Source organism: Catharus ustulatus, chromosome 17, assembly GCF_009819885.2.
Source record: "Catharus ustulatus isolate bCatUst1 chromosome 17, bCatUst1.pri.v2, whole genome shotgun sequence".
Taxonomy (NCBI): domain Eukaryota; kingdom Metazoa; phylum Chordata; class Aves; order Passeriformes; family Turdidae; genus Catharus; species Catharus ustulatus.
Window position 1 is genome coordinate 1,639,679 of NC_046237.1, and position 18,989 is coordinate 1,658,667.

General features: G+C 44.1%; 1 long non-coding RNA gene across 1 annotated transcript; it reads right to left on the reverse strand.

Annotated features, from left to right (window-relative positions):
• Positions 1 to 231: 231 nt before the first annotated feature.
• Positions 232 to 4,538, reverse strand: LOC117004435. The gene is made up of 3 exons (XR_004419624.1): positions 4,069 to 4,538; positions 2,457 to 2,601; positions 232 to 1,233 (listed from the first exon to the last, which is right to left on the reverse strand). It is a non-coding gene; the product is annotated as an uncharacterized LOC117004435 (long non-coding RNA).
• Between the last annotated feature and the right edge of the window lie 14,451 nt (positions 4,539 to 18,989).

Genomic DNA, 18,989 nt, shown 5'->3' on the forward strand with positions numbered 1-18,989 from the left:
AATACTGGAGAAATTGCCGCAAGCCTTTGGGAGAGCAGCAGCTTTCAGAGCCAGGAGCTGTCCACAGCTGTCCTGACACGTGGCCCTACAAAACAGAACTGTAGAAGGACCAGGATGAGAAGATGTGCTGGAGAGGCTCAGGTTGGACATCAGGAGGAATTTCCCCATGGAAAGGGTGCTCAGGCTTTGGCAGAGGCTGCCCAGGATGGTTTGGATCCCCATCCCTGGAGGTGTCCCAGGAAGGGCTGGAGGTGGCACTCAGAGCTCTGTGGGGATCAGGCCCAGCTTGGACATCTTTTCCAGCCTCAGTGGTTATGGGATTCTGGCTTTGGCATGAACATTGCAAACACCATTATTGCCTCATGAATAACTAATAACTCTCCCAGCCCAGGACTTTATGGATGCTCTGGAGGAGCTCTCCCTTGCCTGGCTGAGGATTGATGTCTGCGAGTGTAACATTGCACCAGGCACTTGAGTCATGGAGCAGAGCTGTGCTGAGATCACACTTGACACGATTTGCAGCCTCTGAGGCATAAATCAGTGTGCATGTGTAATGTTCCTCACCCTTAACCCGGCTGACATGAAAATACTGCACTGCTCCGGGCTCCCCACAAGTGCAGTGCAAGCAAACACGGCCCAGAACAGACAAATGTCAATCAGGAGAGACAAGGGGAAAAAAATCAGAGGCATAAAGAAGTCAGAGCTCATCAGAGCCTCGGAGACTGGCATTCCCTGGCGCAGTTTGGACAGCTGTGGCCTCAGTGCTCTCCTGGAGACAGGACTACAAGAAATGGGTGGACTTTTGCCTTCATGCAGAGCTCCCATCCATCTCCTGTCACCCCAGAGCACACAGGAGCAGCAGATCCCACCCTGAGCTCAGAGAAAAGCCAGCCCAAACCTGCCCAGGTGCTGGAAGGGAGGTACCTGTTCATCCAGCTGGAGAACAAACCCTGACCCTTGGAACACCACAGCACTCATCATCGTTCCCTTTGCCTGCACAGCACGTGGAGGAGGGTGCATTGAAAAGGGAAAGAGGAAAAACACATGAATCAGCAGTATAAATGAATAAATGATCAGGATATACCAATGAGATACAAAAAAAATCTCCTCAAAACCCATCAGTATCATAGAAAAAACAGAAACTTGGTTCCAAGCCTGAGGTCACTGAGGAGGGAGAGCTCTCTCTTGAAGGCCCTGGTGCAAGATCATCACAAGTGAGCTTGGAAATGTGACCTAGGGGTGCAGACAACAAACTGAAATGTCAATTGGAATTAAACCTTTCAGGTATTGAAGGTGGAGGAAAATAAATGACAGATTTGGAGGAAAAAACTTAAATATTCAACCCCCAATTTTTAGCATTTTGATGGATAATGACACACACAGCAACATAAATGCTCTGAGCTCAAATTAATTATGTTAAAATAATTGGTAATTTGTCTCTGTTGAGAACATATAATTATGATTTTTTTCAAGTGTTTTAAAATAATGTCATTTCAATTCATAATGCAGGGTAGGGGTTTTGCTGCTCAGTGTATTTGCTGTTTATACAATATTTTCAATATCATTGCTTTCCTGTACAATAAATAAAGCCAAAGCAATCAGATATTCCTAAGATATTCCTTTCTGCTGCAGGAACTGTAAAATAACTCGATATGAAAATGTTATTCACTGCAATAGCACATTGACAACTGTGATTAAGCCTCAAATGAACAGTGGAACAAAATAGAAATGTGTTTTTGTCTTGAGTTGTTTAATTCTTCACTGTCAGGGCACAGACCTGAATCCACCCAGGGGAAATCTCAGGCATTTATGGGGTTAAATGTGCCCCAGTGCCTTTCCCCCCATGGAAAATGTGCAGTTGGGATAGAAAAGTAAGGGATGTCATTTCAGAGTGAATTCTGCTTCCTGCACCTCTTATCTCTTTGCATTTCTCTCTCAAATGTTGTTGTTTGGTTTTGGTTTTTTTTCTTCCTAAATGCAAATTGTCTGCTCTCATATGAGCAAAGTTTTAAAACAAACTCACATGATGATGATGGTGGAGATGATGAATGTGTCACACCTGAAAATGAACTCCTTAATTTATGGAATCTATTTCAGCACTTTTTGTATAAATATGAAAGTACAGTAAAACCCCTCCGGGAAGAACATGATAACAAATAAATGCTGAATCCAAGGCTGTACAGCTCCAGTCTCACATTTAGTCATTTTTATGATTATATTTGGGTTAAAAATGGAAAGCAACACCAGCAGAGGGACTCCCTTGATACTCCATGGAGCTCTGCCTGCTCCCTGGCAGGGCATAGAGGTAATTTTATTCTGGAAGCTTTTGAATGCTTTACAAGTAATAGGAACCAAGTGGGAAAAGCATATTCCATATTTTAGTTCTGACATCCTCATAGAAAAGAATGCAGAAAAAAAAAATTAAAGATTCAAAATAGTTGCCTGTGATTCAGTACCTAAAGACTTGGTGGTGTTTTTCAGAATTCCCTTGGGATGTGTAAATGTTTCGAGGCTGGGAGTGCCCACGGGAGCTGGAGTCACTTTTGCCACTTCATCAAACTAACGAGCCTTTGAGTGATGCTGTTCCCAGGTTCAGCTCCACTGGGGGGGGAAAGGAGAAAACAAAACTGAAATTTAGACAGAATGGAATTCCTAAGAGCTGGGACAAGCAGGATTTATTAATCCATGCACTCCCAAGCTTACAAAAAATAATCTTCTGCTTCAGTTTTGCTGTGTAAATCTCACCATCCTTCACAAGGGCTGTGCTTGCAGAAGGATTCCAGGACAAGCTGTGCCTGTCTGTGCCACACAATTCCATTTTGGGGTCAGAGCAAGGGCTGTCCCATGGCCAGTGACAGGAGGATTCTCATTTCTTGGTTGTTGGAGCAGCCCTGTGCAGCTTCTGACTGACAGAGCTGCCTCAGCTAAACGAACTGCAGGCAGGTAAAAAGAATTCCTTTTGTGCTCCAGAATTATCCATCAGTTACTAAATACCCCTGGAGCTACAGGAAGGGAAGTCCTGTTCTGAGTTTAGTGGGGTTATCCAGGTGAGCAGGAGTTGAATCCCTATTTATGCTACTGCTGATGACATTTAACATTGTTAGAATGATAAACAAAGTGTAGGAAATTCTTTCTTTGTGTGCAGATTTTAATTTACTCAGACATGGCACAGAGAACTAGTGTGACTGCACAGTTCTTCATCAGAAATTAATTTGAGCTATGTGAACACACTTCTGTTGTGGAGAACATCCTGGGATATTTTAGCTAAAAAAATCCAATTTGCTGGTCCTTAGTTAGCAGGTATGTGTCTTGGTCAGCCCTGGTGTGAAATAATAATAATAATAATAATAATAATAATAATAATAATAATAATAGGATTTTGGTTTGGTATCACAACTCAATGCTGCTATTCATGAACTCTGTGTCACCCACTGCAAAAAAAAAAAAGAAAGAAAATATAATCTTTGTGAAAAAAGGCTTTGTGTTCGTGCCACAAGATATTGGTACTTGACTTTTTCAGGCACTGAAAAGATCACGAAAAGGGTAACAAAGATGAGAGGGTTTGCTATTAGAATAATGTCTGCACACAGAAATGACAGCCAGGGAAATACTATCTGAACTTCAACTGCTGCTCGTTGTCATTTTACAATTAAATCTTTATCAGGCTAATATTCCCTGTGGTCAGATGTGTTTGCTTTCCAGGAATCCTGTAAAAATTCATTCATCTGTGAATTTCAGAGAATGTGGCAGAGTGTTCATGGAGAGCAGCTTTTAATTGTTGAAATTGGAAACTTCACCATCAAACCTATTTGGTCAAGAAGCAGAAACTGAAGAGCATCTTCCTGAAATAAGCAGAATATCAAATACATACAAGATATTTTCTCTTAAAGCACCTCAAAATAAAATGTATCTCCACAAGCTATTTTTCTATAGTGGAAAAAAAAATCTTTTTTATGATCACCTTGGAAATAGATCCAGATGAAGCGTCTGTTGGATACAGAAAATGATACAGAAAATGATACAGAAATGATACAGAAAAGATTAACCCCGATCTGCTGCGTGACCCACCTGAAAGCTCTCCCAGTAACCACAAAACCTGGAAATGACCCTTGCATAACTCACATCTCCCTTCACAGCGAGCTGAGCCCCTGCTTCTGGTCATTTCTTCATGGTTTAGTAGAAATCAGAGGGAAGAACAAAAAGGGATGGGTATTTTCCGTGTTGTCCAGGAGATATTTCCCTGTCCCCGAGGAGCAGCAGGGATGGGATGCTCGGCTCGGTGCGTGTCCAGGAGAGGGTGCTCTTTGGTTGGATTTGCAGCTTTTTCCTCCTTCTCCCGAATCCCTGATCCAACCGAGGATACTCTGAAATCTCCTTCCACACGTTGTTTTATTTTCGGCTCCATTAGGATGAAATTCGTTTTAAATAGCACAGCCTAGCTCGGAGAACTTCGGGGCCAGCGTGATTTCTTGCTCGGCTGTGTTGAGCACAACACCAAAGAAGTTTAAATTCCTGAGGTCCTTTGTGTCTCCTGCCTGGATCTTGTGACAGAAAGGTGACTTCAGGTAAAAAGAGTTCTGTTCTCTGGGATCCTCAGAAAATCCTGGGGAAAATGAGAGGCACAGCCTGCAAGGATATTTCTGGGAGTGTTGGCAAAGGGAGAAAATATCTCAGCAAAACAAAGAAATAAACCCTCATTGCACACCAGGCTCAGCAGTTGTTCAGTTTAAAACAACCTGTGTTATTATCTAATGAAAACCTGGCTGTCCTTGGGGGGAATGCTTCCCTGCATGTTGGGAAGGGAGGAGAGGGGAGCTGGCAGTGCCAGGCTGGGACAAACCTGCCGTGACCCTGCTGCCATTCCAGCTCCTTGTCCTGCTGCCCGTGGGGACATTCCCACCTCTCCCAGCCCTGGAAATGCTCCCTGCTCCACGGAATTTTGTGAGGTTCTGCCTGGCTTTGGGTGGGAGGGCTGGGAGCACCCAGAGCTGGCTGGGTTGTAACAAAACCCTTCTGCTTCCAAAGGAATTCTCACCCGGGATGGATAAAACAGGGACAATTAAACTGTGCTGTGGTAATCACCCCAAAACTGCTCCTGTCCTGCAGGATCACTGAGTGCTGCAGTCCCGTTCAGGACTTTAAATTAAATACCTGAGGGATTTAATGGGAATTAGCATCTCTTTGAGGAGGGGTTTGCATTGCCCATGCTTCAGTCCCACGGAAATTCCAAAAGAACTCGAGCCCTGCAGCTGTCACAGAATGATGGAAAAGCCCCCCTGGACCATCCTGTGCCCATCCCCACCTGGTCACCAGCCCAGAGCACTCAGTGTCCCCTCCAGGGAGAGGTCAGCAGCATTTTCTGGGATTTATGGTCCAAACCAGCTTTGTGTGAGCTTCCCATTGCCAAAATCTCCTTTTCCTGGCCTTGAAGGTGTTGTGGGTGCTGCAGCTGTTCTGTGTGCAGGTAAAACAAAAGTTTTAATGAAAAGTGACATTGCTGCACCTTGTGCTGCCAGTGCCAGTCCTGCTGAAAAGAACCTGAGAATTGTGGAAGCCACTGTAAAGTCCTGCCCTCCTGTTTGCATCCCAGCATCCATCTGCTTCCCAAGCTGGGAGGTGAAAACATCCTCGAGTTTGGCTTTTTTTTTCAATGGGAAATAACTTTTCAGACTAAAATCATCCTGCAAAGCATACAAAGAAATATTTTTCGTGCTAATTTTGGCCAAAATCTGTAGGAAAAAAAATCAGATTCAGAGCTCTTGAAGCTCTCAGCAAACAAGGACCTTGTCCGTCAGTTCCCAGCTTTTCAGGGGAAAAGAAAACAGGTTCACAGATGTAACTTTTCCAATTAAAAATCAATTTTTTGCCAGAAAGCTGCTCTGATTAGTTTTAATGAGAGGTAAGCAATCGTAAATGACATCCTGTGTCTACAAATTATGCGTTTGGGTTCAGAGCTGCCCTGCAGCCTCCACTTAACACCACAAGGACCTGGATCAGCGTCTTGTTTTGTACCACTGTGACATTTCCAGGGTTGGCAGGAGCCGATTTCTGCAGGGCACTGCCCATTAACCCCTGGCAGGGTCTGCAATTCTCAATTCTCAATTACCCCATCTGCATTTCCATTCGGAGCTCGGCTTTGCTGCTCGGAAGGAATCCAGATATTTCCAGGGAACCATTGTGTCCTGTCGTGTGCCAGCATTTGGGGTTTGCTGTGCAAAAGGGAATTTCAGGAGGGACCCAGCGGTTTTGCAGCCCCGTATGGACTTAATTAGCTCCTAATTTCCTAATGTGTGTCGGAGATGGAGCTTAAATGCTCCTAAATTGTGGGGAAGAAAGCACGGCTTAAAATGACATTTTCTCCACAACTTATTCTGTGCACTCAGCCAACAAGAAAAGTTCTATTCTTGGTTCTATTGTTTCTAATTGTAAATATAATTTTGAGTGCATAAACCGAGATGTTGAGGCGTGCACTTCATTCTGGAACACGAACTCATATTTCTACCAAAGCATTCCAGGGAAACGTCAAGCAGCCAAGAGTTTCCCACTGAAAAGAAACTGCAAAACTTCCAAATCTTCCATTTTTCCTGTAATGATCACTTTTGCTGGCTGCTCCTCAAAAAGTGACCACGTTCAGAGCAGAAGAACCCAATCAACAATGATTTAATGAACACAAATTATTTGAAAATATTCTGGAGAAGTCTGGAGTGATTGACGTTCTTTGGTTCCCTGATTTTCCAGCTGGAGGGGGACACTGGGGACACTGGTGAGGGGACAGGACAGGACACTGGCCTGTGGCCACAGCCAACATTTGCACATTTTTATGTGCTTTATGCTCTTCATTGTACAGGCAGAACCAGAATGATAATCCCAGCCTGGAGGAGTTTCCAGCTCCTGTAAAATCAAACTCTGGCTGATCAAATCCTGTGTGATCAAACTGGCTGAATTTCCCTTCGCGACTTTGCTTTTTCTTTTTTTCTTTTTTAAAATTGAACATTCACCTACCAAAAGTTCTCAGAACCCACCTGACACCAAGACCCACAGCTTTGGGAAGTGCTGTAATCTGGAGGGCACACAGGGGAAGGTGACAATTGGTGAATTAACCCAGAGCACTGCTGAGGGTGCAGTGCCAGCTGTGATTCCTGCATTGTTCAGAGATCCCTCTGAAAATCTGGGATAAACAGCACAGGGAAAACCTCAGGGGGGTTTCACCTTGAGGAGCCAAACAAAGCGTGGACCAAGGATGAAGGGAGCAGAGCCCAGCAGGGCTGAGCATCCCCTGCTCTCACTCCTTCCCTCTCCTGGTCAGAGCACCAGGAGGATCCAGGGCTCAGCCTGTCTGCTGAAAACCCTGCCAGGCAGCTGGGGAGGCACAAGGGCAGCCCACAGGGATGTGCAGAGCAGGAATCAGAGCAGCAGCTCAGCCTGACACGAGTTCTGATCCGCTGAGGAGCTGAATGGATTCAGGCTACGGTTGATAAGCTTATCTTGAAGTAAGACAGAAGCTGGGCTGCTGGAATTCCTACTGTTGCTCTGTCATTATACAGCTGAAAGTCAGGAACTGTCAAATGACATGAATAATATCTGTCCACGTTTAATCCACGAGCTGCTGACAATTGCCTCTCACCCTTCCCCTCGGTGCTCGAGCTCCACCCAAGGGTTTGCAGCGATCACACTGAATTTAGGCAAATCTGCGGCTGCAGAACCACGCTCCAGATAAGAACCTGAGTGTGTCTAAAATGGGGAAAAAGAGGAGATAGCAGCAAGCACAAAAAACTACAGAGATAATTCTTCCTGGACCACAGCAAGGAGAAATGTTGGAGATTGTGCTGCCACTCGTGACGTTACAAATGCTACAGGGCTGGGGATAATGCAGAGTAGACTTTTCTCCCCCTCCCCTTCTCAAAACAATCACATTCTATCTTCTTAGGAGATACGAGGAAGATTGTTATCTCGCATAATGAAAAGCAAATGACAGGCAGATAAACTAAGGAGCTGTTTATAAAGCCTTGTACAGTATTCTCCATGGTGCACAGATAAGGAAATCACGTAATTGAAATGGCTGCAAACAGCATTCGAATGGCACAGGAGAGGAGAATGAGGAGATCCAGTGCAGAAGGCAGAGAAATTTTAGATTGCTGAGGGAGGTGTTCGAGTGTGGCACTCGGTTCTGTGGGAGTTGAGCACCTCCTGCTCCTGCAGGCACATGCAGCCTGAACTCACAGCCCCATCCCATCTCCCTCCTGAACTCACAGCCCCATCCCATCTCCCTGCTGAACTCACAGCCCCATCCCATCTCCCTCCTGAACTCACAGCCCCATCCCATCTCCCTCCTGAACTCACAGCCCATCTTCCTCCTGAACTCACATCCCATCTCCCTCCTGAACTCACATCCCATCTCCCTCCTGAACTCACAGCCCATCTCTCTCCTGAACTCACAGCCCATCTCCCTCCTGAACTCTCAGCCCCATCCCATCTCCCTCCTGAACTCACAGCCCCATCCCATCTCCCTGCAGCCTGAACTCACAGCCCCATCCCATCTCCCTCCTGAACTCACATCCCATCTCCCTCCTGAACTCACTGCCCCATCCCATCTCCCTCCTGAACTCACAGCCCCATCCCATCTCCCTCCTGAACTCACAGCCCCATCCCATCTCCCTCCTGAACTCACAGCCCCATCTCCCTCCTTCAGGGCCCCCCTGTCCTCCCCCTCCCAGGCACCCCCAGTTTGACACTGGAACCCCCCCAGCTTCACCTTTCCTTCACCATTCTTTGCCCTGTGGTGTCTTTGAGGATATCTCAGTGTTTCTCCTGAAAGCACGAGTGAAGGTACCAGCTGCTGGTTATTGTTCTCTGCAGAAATGGGAGAAATTCAAGTCCTCTCCTGGCTGAGTAGAGAGCAAAGTGTTTTCTGAACTTTCTCAGAAATGCCATGGAAATGTTTTCGAGTGTAGCTGGAATAACAGCAGAGGAGTTTCTGCTCTCAGGCAGATTTAAATGGGAACCTCACTGTTAATGTGAGATTTTCTGGGTGTCCCAGACCCCCCAGACTCAGCCAGGGGACCCTGCTGGGTGTTCCAGAGCAGCATCTCCCAGGAACTGGAATTCAGGTCACACTGGAAGTCCTTACACTGCAATAATCTCCCCTAATTAGAGGAGGAAAAAAGAACTCAGCTGGACAAATGAGCTAAAATCAGGAGAATCTTGAACAAACATCTCAAGCATTAATCATTTATAGAGAAAGAAGAAGAAAATCATCAAAATAATTGAGCAATTGCAGACAAATGTCACAATGCCTTGTATTGCCAAAATCTCATCATTGGAAATGTATACGTCTGATTCCCAGGTTTATTAATGAAACAAAAAGGCATCTACAATAGATAAATAATACATCATATGGAATTCACACAGTCTATTTATAATAGAGATCAGTGACACCTATCAACTCACATTAAATCACATCATGCAGATTTTGCCTCGTCTGCACATTGTCAATCTCTGCTTCCTCTTTCCCTGCCGTGGTGACAAAAAAGTAACTTGAAAAGAGTTGTCTCAAAACTGCCTGCAAGAAAATGTTTAAAAGAACAGCAGAACTCAGCCAGGTTGGTGGCTGGGAAGGGGCTGGCTCACCCCACAGCTTGCCCAGAATGCAGCTCAGGGATTTGGCTCCCAGATTGGAAAATCAGGGTCACACCAAGAATCCAGGGCATGGCTGAGTCAGTGGCAGGTCTGGGAGCAGAACTGGGCTGTCAACCTTCTGAGCTGCAAAGATGAACTGTCCTCCATCCCTGACCTGTGCCCTGATGAAAAGAGAACATGGAATGAAGTGGGTTTTGAAGAAGTTTGAGTTTTTACAAGCATCACCGTTAAAATATAACGTGGGCTTAGAAACATCCTGCAAAAACAACATAAATAAGTTATTTTGCAGGAGAATTATTTACCATGAGAAGAGATAGAAATGTATAAACCAGTTCAGAGATCTGTAGGGGAAACTTTCTCAGTGACATCATCAGAAATAGGGGCTGAGGAGGCTGAAGCCCCTTTAAAACATAATTAGTGATCTAACATCAGCAGACGTCACTGGCTGTGGTAATGTCTGTGGCAAATAAATAACAGTGGAGCACAATCAAACTCCCTGTAATGTGCTCTGCTGCAATATTGATGGCAGCATATGGCAAACAGCTGACAGCTGTTAAACAGATGTGGCAATTAGCAAACCTTCTGGCCATGCTGGTGGCATTATTGTGCAACACGTTCTGCAGGAGAATCCTGCTCTGCACCATCGAGCCACTGCTCACCCTTTTCTCCTAACCCAAATTCTGCTTTTTATTTATTTATTTATTTATTTATTTATTTATTTATTTATTTATTTATTTATTTTGAGTTGCTGCCTCATGGAAGATTTAGAGAAATCCCGAATTTAAACAAGAACAATATCAATTCAGCTGTGGAGCAGATACTTCAATTATAATAGCTAATGGACAAATTGAGAGATAAAAAGACTTTTCTATCATGTTGAAATTCAATGAACAGTTTTCAATTAGGCTCTAAGTATAAAAGGGGAAAAAAGGAAGATACTTTTCCTTGATGTTAACATTGCAGGAGAAGATGAGAGTAACTTCACTTTTTCATTATACAGAAGAGGTGCATATAATGATGCATATTTAAATTATAAATCAGGTCACTATCTGCCAAATGAAAGCAATATCAATTAGAGCTGGGGTGGATCAGGCTTTAAAACTCCTTATATTTAATGACAAAAGTATGGCTGTTACCCTCACCCAGCCAACAAAGGGATAATTTAAGGCAGTAAGAAATCAAAGAGTGATGTCACAAAAATAAGCCCTCACAGCTTTTTGGATGGGATTATTATAATTAATAGACTTCCAATGACTTTTTTTTTATATTTTTTGCAGGCTATGGGCTTTCACAAAAGCATTTATTGCAGGCATAAAATATCTAAAGCTCTAAAAAGTGGGTTTGAGTAAGGTTGACTTGAGGGTCCTTAGCCTTTCTACTCCAGTAATTCCTGTAAAATCAGAGTTTCATTTATAGGCTCAATTTATAACGTTGAATTTATGCCAGTTCATCTGATATCAATCATGATAATAGCATGATCTATTGTATGTCACTTGTGCTAATGCAAATTAAATATCACCACATTACAAAAAAAGCCTTATGTTAAAATAACACCGAGTGTGTAACTTGAACCAGAAAAATTAAGGAGGAATTAGCAATTTGGGCTGATCAAATGTACAGATAATAAAGGTAAACCCTTGCATATCTTATCTATGCAATTATATAGATGCTGAAGAAAGGAAAGCTAAGCAAGAAATAAACTAGATTAAGGTTTGTGTAGCAAGATTAACACTGATTTTCCCTCTTCATTGTAGTTAAGGTCAAGTAGTGAGCAGTTTATTATCTTCCTTTGAACCACTGTGGTTTTGAACCTCTGGCTTTGGCACAGGAATCCTGGGAATCAGCTTTGAAAACCCTTCAGATTTGCAAATTCTGGTTTGAATCCCCCCATGTCTTTATAAATTACATGCTCACACACTCATCCTGGGACCTGTGCATTTGGTATAAAACTCTCCAGTTCAGGGCAGTGAAATCTAAGTACAGGTGAGATAGTCCTGAGATTAAAATGCACTCAAAGATTTTGTTGAAAATTGTTTAAAATTGGTTCTTTTTGAGTCTCACTGCAGTCCATGTTCTCTCTCCCCTGCTCAGGTGTCAGGACACCCTGTCTGGATTAGGTAAGAGACATTTCCATGCATAACTGCAGCAATTTTCCACATAAAATTTGGGAATGTCTGTGATATTTGTGCAGATCTTCATGCTGTAAATGTCCTGCAGTTTTAGGCAGAATGAGCATTTATCAGCTGTGTGTGCAGGTCATTCTATGTTAGCAGCTATTGTTATATCTAATGTAACTATTATATCTAATGTAACATAACTATTAGCATTTATCTATTCTGTGATAGACACTGTGGGAATAAAACCATTCCCAAACCTCCTGAATCCCCATCCAACGCTGCTGGCCTTGCTCTGGGAACCTTCATGGAAAAAAAAACAGATAATTTTTCAAGTGGCTGCCCCAGTGAAGCTGAGATTGGCTCGTGCTGTGCTGTGATCCCTTTCTCTTCCTGACTTCTGGAAAAAAGGGAACACAAACCTCAGTCCTTAGAAGGAAGGGAACAAAATTTAGTTTTTTTGAAGGAAGAAAACACACTCCCAGTCCTTGGAAGGAAAGGAACAGAACTCAGTTTTTTGAAGGAAGGGAACAAAACTAATTTTTTTACACAAACCTCAGTCCTTAGAAGAAAGGGAACACAAAACTCAGTTTTTTTGAAGGAAGAAAACACACTCCCAGTCCTTGGAAGGAAAGGAACAGAACTCAGTTTTTTGAAGGAAGGGAACACAAAGCTCAGTCGTTGGAAGGAAGGGAACAAAACTCAGTTTTTTGAAGGAAGGGAACAAAACTCAGTTTTTTGAAGGAAGGGAACACAAAGCTCAGTCCTTAGAAGGAAGGGAACAAAACTCAGTTTTTTACACAAACCTCAGTCCTTAGAAGGAAGGGGAACACAAAGCTCAGTCTTTAGAAGGAAAGGAACAGAACTCAGTTTTTTGAAGGAAGGGAACACAAAGCTCAGTCCTTAGAAGGAAGGGAACAGAACTCAGTTTTTTGAAGGAAGGGAACAAAACTCAGTTTTTTACACAAACCTCAGTCCTTAGAAGAAAAGGAACACAAAACTCAGTTTTTTTGAAGGAAGAAAACAAAACTCAGTTTTTTGAAGGAAGAAAACACATTCCCAGTCCTTGGAAGGAACAGAACAAAACTCAGTTTTTTGAAGGAAGGGAACACAAAGCTCAGTCCTTGGAAGGGAACAGAACTCAGTTTTTTGAAGGAAGGGAACAAAACTCAGTTTTTTACACAAACCTCAGTCCTTAGAAGGAAGGGGAACACAAATCTCAGTCCTTAGAAGGAAGGGGAACACAAACCTCAGTCCTTAGAAGGAAGGGAACAAAACTCAGTTTTTTGAAGGAAGAAAACTCCCAGTCCTTGGAAGGAAAGGAACAGAACTCAGTTTTTTTGAAGGAATAAAACACACTCCCAGTCCTTGGAAGGAAAGGAACAGAACTCAGTTTTTTTGAAGGAATAAAACACACTCCCAGTCCTTGGAAGGAAAGGAACACACAGCCCAGTCCTTGCAGAGTTCTCTGTGCCAGGGTTCAGCATTTCTGGACAATCCTTTCTCCAAGTTTTGCATAATTAACTGCACTCCTCAGAGGTGGGGAGGAGGAACTCGTGAGCTCAAGCCTGGCACGAGGCTTTGCACATCCCCTGTTACCCACAGCAGCCTGATCTGCAGAAGCATATTCATTATTTCACATTTTTCCTCCTTCAAATGGTGGCACTGCTTGTTTCAGAAGCAGAAGTGACACTCTTCACTGCTACAGATGTTAGAGAGATTCTTTAATGTTGGAAGGAAACACAAACCTCCTAATGGAGATCTTGGCAGCTAAGTGAAAGGAAAATAGATTGTTTTAAAATATATTTATAGGTCTTTTAACACATATATGCTCTGACAGTGATCTGGGAGTTTAAAAAGTCTATTATTAAATTTGTTTTAACACCTCTGTTTACAAAGTTTTGTGTGCTCCTTTCCTTACCTGCTTCATGCACTAAATTCCAGCTTTTCCATTGCATTTGGACAAAGCTCAGCTTATTTTCATGGACCTCCTGGAAACTTTATCCCAAGTTAAAATAAACCCAGTGCCAGTGCTGAGTTTAACCCTTTGCCACGAGCTGGAGCCTGCAGAAAGGTCTCAGATCTTCACTGACTTTTCTGTCTGATAATCTGAAACCTGTCTGTGCCACAGCAATTCCTGAGGTGTCCAGTGAATGATCCACACCTGCACTCCCACACCTGGCCCCACATCTGCTTAACCTTAATCTGCACTTGATAAAGTTCAAAACACACACCAGGTTTGTCCTGGTTTTACCAAAATCCTGAATTCCCATTTCTGCCCACTGCCAGCAGCCTCCAGCTGGATAGGGACAGGATAAACCAGTTGTAAGATTTTATTTTATGGCTTTCCCTCCAACACCAGGCATGGCTGGGGTCAGGGCAGGAAACTTCACCCACACATCTGGTTCCAGGTGGAAATTCTGACTGGTGCCTTAGAAAATGCCAAGTTCTGAGGTGTCTTCCCCTTCCAGAGGAGCTGACAGCCCCAATCAAACCCCTCTAAATGCACCCTGGATTCCCCATGAATTATTCAGTCTGCAAATAATTTATTAGGTGAATTTAACCCCCTTTTTCTGTTCACAGATTGCCCCTGAGCATCTCCCAGCTTTCTCTTTGAAATTTTTAAGTGGGTATTTTTAATGAATAATTTTGAGGCTCAGGCTCTCCAGGACACAGAACTGCTCAGATCTGAGGGGGCTCTGTGCTGCTGTTCAGGGGTGACAGGGCTGGGGTTTTGCCTCTGAAACCTCAGAAAAGGGTGAGGGGACAGGTCAGAGTTTCATCATTTCTGGTTCCTAGAGTTTGGGAGATGCCCCAGCATCCTGCCCTGGCTGCTGGGCTCACCTGGGAGCGCTGGGAATCCTGCACTGCAGAGGGTGCTGACAGCTCTGAGGTGTCAGCCCCAAAACACAACCAGCCAAGCTGGGCAGCAGCCTCAGAATGCAGGATGGCAATCAGGGCTTGTGGCTTTGGAGCCTTCTGCAGGGTTCTGTGTGTGGCAGGAGGATCAGGAGCCCTCAGGGCTGGGACCAAACTCAGAGCAGTGACTGCAGAGCTCCCAGCGAGGTCACAGAGCAGGTTTTGGTTTGGTTTGGTAGAAACCACAAATGCCCTCCCAACCAATTCCATTCATTGGGAAATAAGAGCACAGGGAGGATGGAGTGGAAAAGAGCAGCATCAAAAGTGCCAGCACGGGGAAAAGATAAAACCAAATCAGTATTCAAATTACATGCGTGTCTCAATTTTGCTTTGTTATTGTGTCACTATTTTGAAAAGCCCAAATTATGCTCATAAAAACTTAAGCTATCCATACATATGTATGAAAGTGCTCAGCTTCAGCAGGGCTGAGACAGACAAATCTGGGAGTGGGATTCTTTTCAGCCTGTGAGAAGCAAATAATAATCAAGTGTAGCTGAGTTGGGTGAGATATTGGGCCTGGAACCACCTCCTTTGTCTTGTTCTCCTGCAGGAGACGAGGAGGAGTCTGAAGGAATTTTGCTGTCCCAGCTGAGGACAGTGGCAGGTTGGGATTGGATTCAGTGCCTGGGCTTTGTGAACACCCTGCTGCAGAAATTCAGCTCTGTCCTGCACAGGTTCCTCAGCAGTGTGGGGATGGAGCAGCTCCTGTAGGATGGCTTTGACCAGTGGGAAATTCCAAACCTGTTTAGCTGTACATTTAGAATGGGTGTATAATAAATGTACATTTGGAATGGGTGTATAATAAATGTACATTTAGAATGGGTGTATAATAAATGTACATTTAGAATGGGTGTATAATAAATATAGCAATGCTTTCTCCACACTTGGATGGATCTCATCTTGAACACACTTTTTCCTCCCTGTTGTTTTTGATATTCACCTCATCCCATAGACCCATGGAAAAGTTATTTACTCAGAAATACAAACACAGCAGCAAGGGCAGGTGACAGCTGGGAAAGGCAGCTGGGGAGCAAACACCCAGATTTAGGGGAATTCCTTTTCCTTTTAACATCCAAACCAACCAGGTCAACTCAGAATTGAGTGTTTGAGTCCATCCCCTTTAATCTGCTTTAGCAGAAACCAAAAACCCCAAAACCCTGGGGGTGCTCACTGTCCCAGCCCTTGTCCTTGCCCACCTCCAGCTCTGTTCTCACAATAGATGGATTTACAGAACCTCTCCAGGGATGTGGCTGATGGCAGACATGGCCAGAGTTCCTCTGGTTGTCACTGCACACCAAAGTGTCACATCTTGTACCTGGGGTTTATCTGGGGTTGTGTTTGGCACTGCTGCAGCTCTTCTCTCCCTAGAACACCTCCAGGCTCCTCTCCCTGCTCTGTCCCCTGGGAGAGGCAGAGGATCCACAGCTTCTCCAGAAGATCCATTTCTGTACAAACTTCCCACTGCTGGAAAGCTCAGTTTGAGAGCTTTGACTCTAATTTAGAGAATTCAAGGAAAACCAGCAGAACTCTCTAAAACCATTAAAAGGTTTGCTAAATGGGTATTTCACCACTTTCCCAAACTCCTGTGACTGAATTGTCTCGGACTGCAGCCCCCAGGTTTGATTAGAGCCTTGTAAGATAAATATTCAATAATAACACCTGTAATAAAAATGGGGAATGCAGCTCCACCCCTTCCTTCAGGAAAATTTTATCCCACTAAGTGATTGCAAAGTAGCCCTGATTCCAAGAGGCTCTGCTTCAATTTCTGGGGAAGATGAGAATATTCTCCCCTGTTCTGTGATGAATTAGCTGTGTTTGCTCGTATTTTTGGAGGGGGGCAGGGGGAATTACCATATCACTATATGCACAAGAGATCAAATGTATGATTAAAAATATTTATAATACTGATGTGGAGAAGAATGATATGTTAAACAGATAAGCGTATAATAATGCATGTCTTACCCATAAAATTTAATTTATCCCTTGGGCAGGGCATAAACTTTGCTCAAGAACAACATGTTTTCCATCTATAGATTGCAGAGCTAAACTGCTTAATTTTACAGCAAATTGATCACTGCTGTAATATTTCAGGAGCAAAATGATCCTCAACAGTCAGTTCAGTTTCAAAAGCCCAAATTTATAGTTCTGCCTCTGATTTAGTGATAAGGTTTTTTAACATATTGGGCATTTCATCACTTTCTATCGGGAGTCAGCGTTGCACCAACAAAGAAATATTTTTTGAAATCAACAACAACAACAATAAAAAAAGGGCCATAAATAATATCCATCCAACTGACAGAAGAGTTTAATATTCCCTTCAGACTTGGAGGAGATTACTCAGGTTCTGTCCTTGTAAACACATCGTGTACAGGGGATGTGCTGCTCTGCTCTCTGCGTGGAATTGTTCCCAAATCCCTTCCCAACTGCTCAGGAAACTGTTCCACTCCTTCTCCCGAGTGGCCAAACTTAATTTCACCCAGTGCAAATAAAATTTAGTGGATCTAAAGTTACTTGACACTTTTGATATGTTTAAAATAAATGTAGGGAGATTTAATGATGTGAAAGTTCATGACTCAGTAAAGATTGCTCCCTAGCCGAGGTCTGAGGATAGACACCTATAAAATCAAATTATTATTATCACAGGAGCCAGGAGGAAAAAAGTAGGCCCTGCTGAGCTCTATTCACAGAGTTTTTGCATTCATTATGCTCCTTCTAGTTCTGAAACAAAGGGACCAGGTAGGCTGAAATCTCAGAAGGTTTTCTCAAGTAATTCTTTGCAGCAGCTCTTTGTGATTACTACAGTGAATTTTTAGAAATCCCATCCATGTGGCAGGAGGAGAGGAACAAGGCAGGTGTCCCTCACCTCTGTGAGTGCTCGTTTTTCAGCAGTGACCTCAGCTAGGGGCACAGTTGGGTTGGATTTGTTCCCTTGGACAGAGCATTCCTCAGCTCTGTGTGTGCTGCACAGGGCAGGGTTTGAGGGCTGGGATTTGCTGAGTGGGATTTATTGGGGAGAGGAGCAGCTTTCCCAGCCCCACATCTGCCCAGCTGTGCCCCACGGGCACCTCTCTGCTCTCAGAGCATCCCTGGGGCACTTCTGGAGATGATTGCCCAAAGCTGCTGCTGCTGCCTCTGCAGGCTCTGCACCCTGGCCTGGGCACACAGAGGGCAGGCACATCATTAAAGTGTTGGCTTGATGTTTTTTGGAGGCTTAAAGGCTAAAATGTCTGTGCACAGTGCTGTGGGAAAGTATTCCTCATGGTTGTGCTGTATAAAAAAACAAGAGACAGGGAAGGATCAAATGCCAGCAGGTTTTTGTTTCTTTTTTTTGGTTTTTTTTGTGCCTGAGCAAAGCAATAATTAAGGGTGCATATTTCACCTGCAGTTATTCAGCACTGGAGTTTAGATCAGGGAGGTGTCCAGAGGCTGCTGGAAGCTCCAGGCAGAGCTGCAGACGCCGTGTCTGGCCACAGCCAGCGTGGGATTGTGTGAGGAGGAAGGTGCCAAGCACTCTGCCTCCCCTGGAAATCTGAGCAGAGATTTCAGTGCAGGCTCAACTGATTGAAATGTTCTTCTTCAGACAGAAATATCCATTAACTGTCCCAGCACAGAACCCCTCCCACCCCTCTGCTACAAGCACTTGCACAAATAATTCAGGAGCAGGGTCCTTATCCTCAGCTCGTGCACTTTTACTGAGAGTAGTGAATAAAAGGTGATTTCTGCTAGCTAGCATTTCAAATCTATTTTCTAAGGCTCGAAATGCAGCTTTGGAAATACATGTAAGATTTCTAATGGGAGAGTGAACCTGAGGTTGTGATTCTTTATTTAATTACAGGGTTAAGTGTGGGGAATCCTTTACTTACCAGCTGCAATTAAAGAAGAACTGTCTCTGCACAATTTGGATTTGTTTTACTTCACATCATCTTCCTCGGGTGCTTTTCACATTAAATCCCTTCCTGAGGATTTAAGTTGTGCTCAAAGAGCTGCTGAGTTCTCCTGCACCTGGGTGCTACAGAAACCAGAGAGAGACAGCACAGGGAGTGTGAAACCTGGGCTGTGCTCTGATGGACTCTGTGCCCCACTGCTGGCACTGTCCCCCTGCAGGGAACCTCCCAAAAATCCATGAGCACCTTGGTGGGCACAAACCACCTCCTGCCAGGGTGCCAGTGCATGGCAGGTGTTTCCAGTGAATGTTCAGGGAGATATTTAAGGAATGTTTGCATTTGTGTGGCAGCACCCAGGTCCTGAGCTGAAAATCAGTGAAATTGCTGCGTGCTGAGCCCACAGTGTGAAATATAAAATCCACGGGCAGGCTGTGAG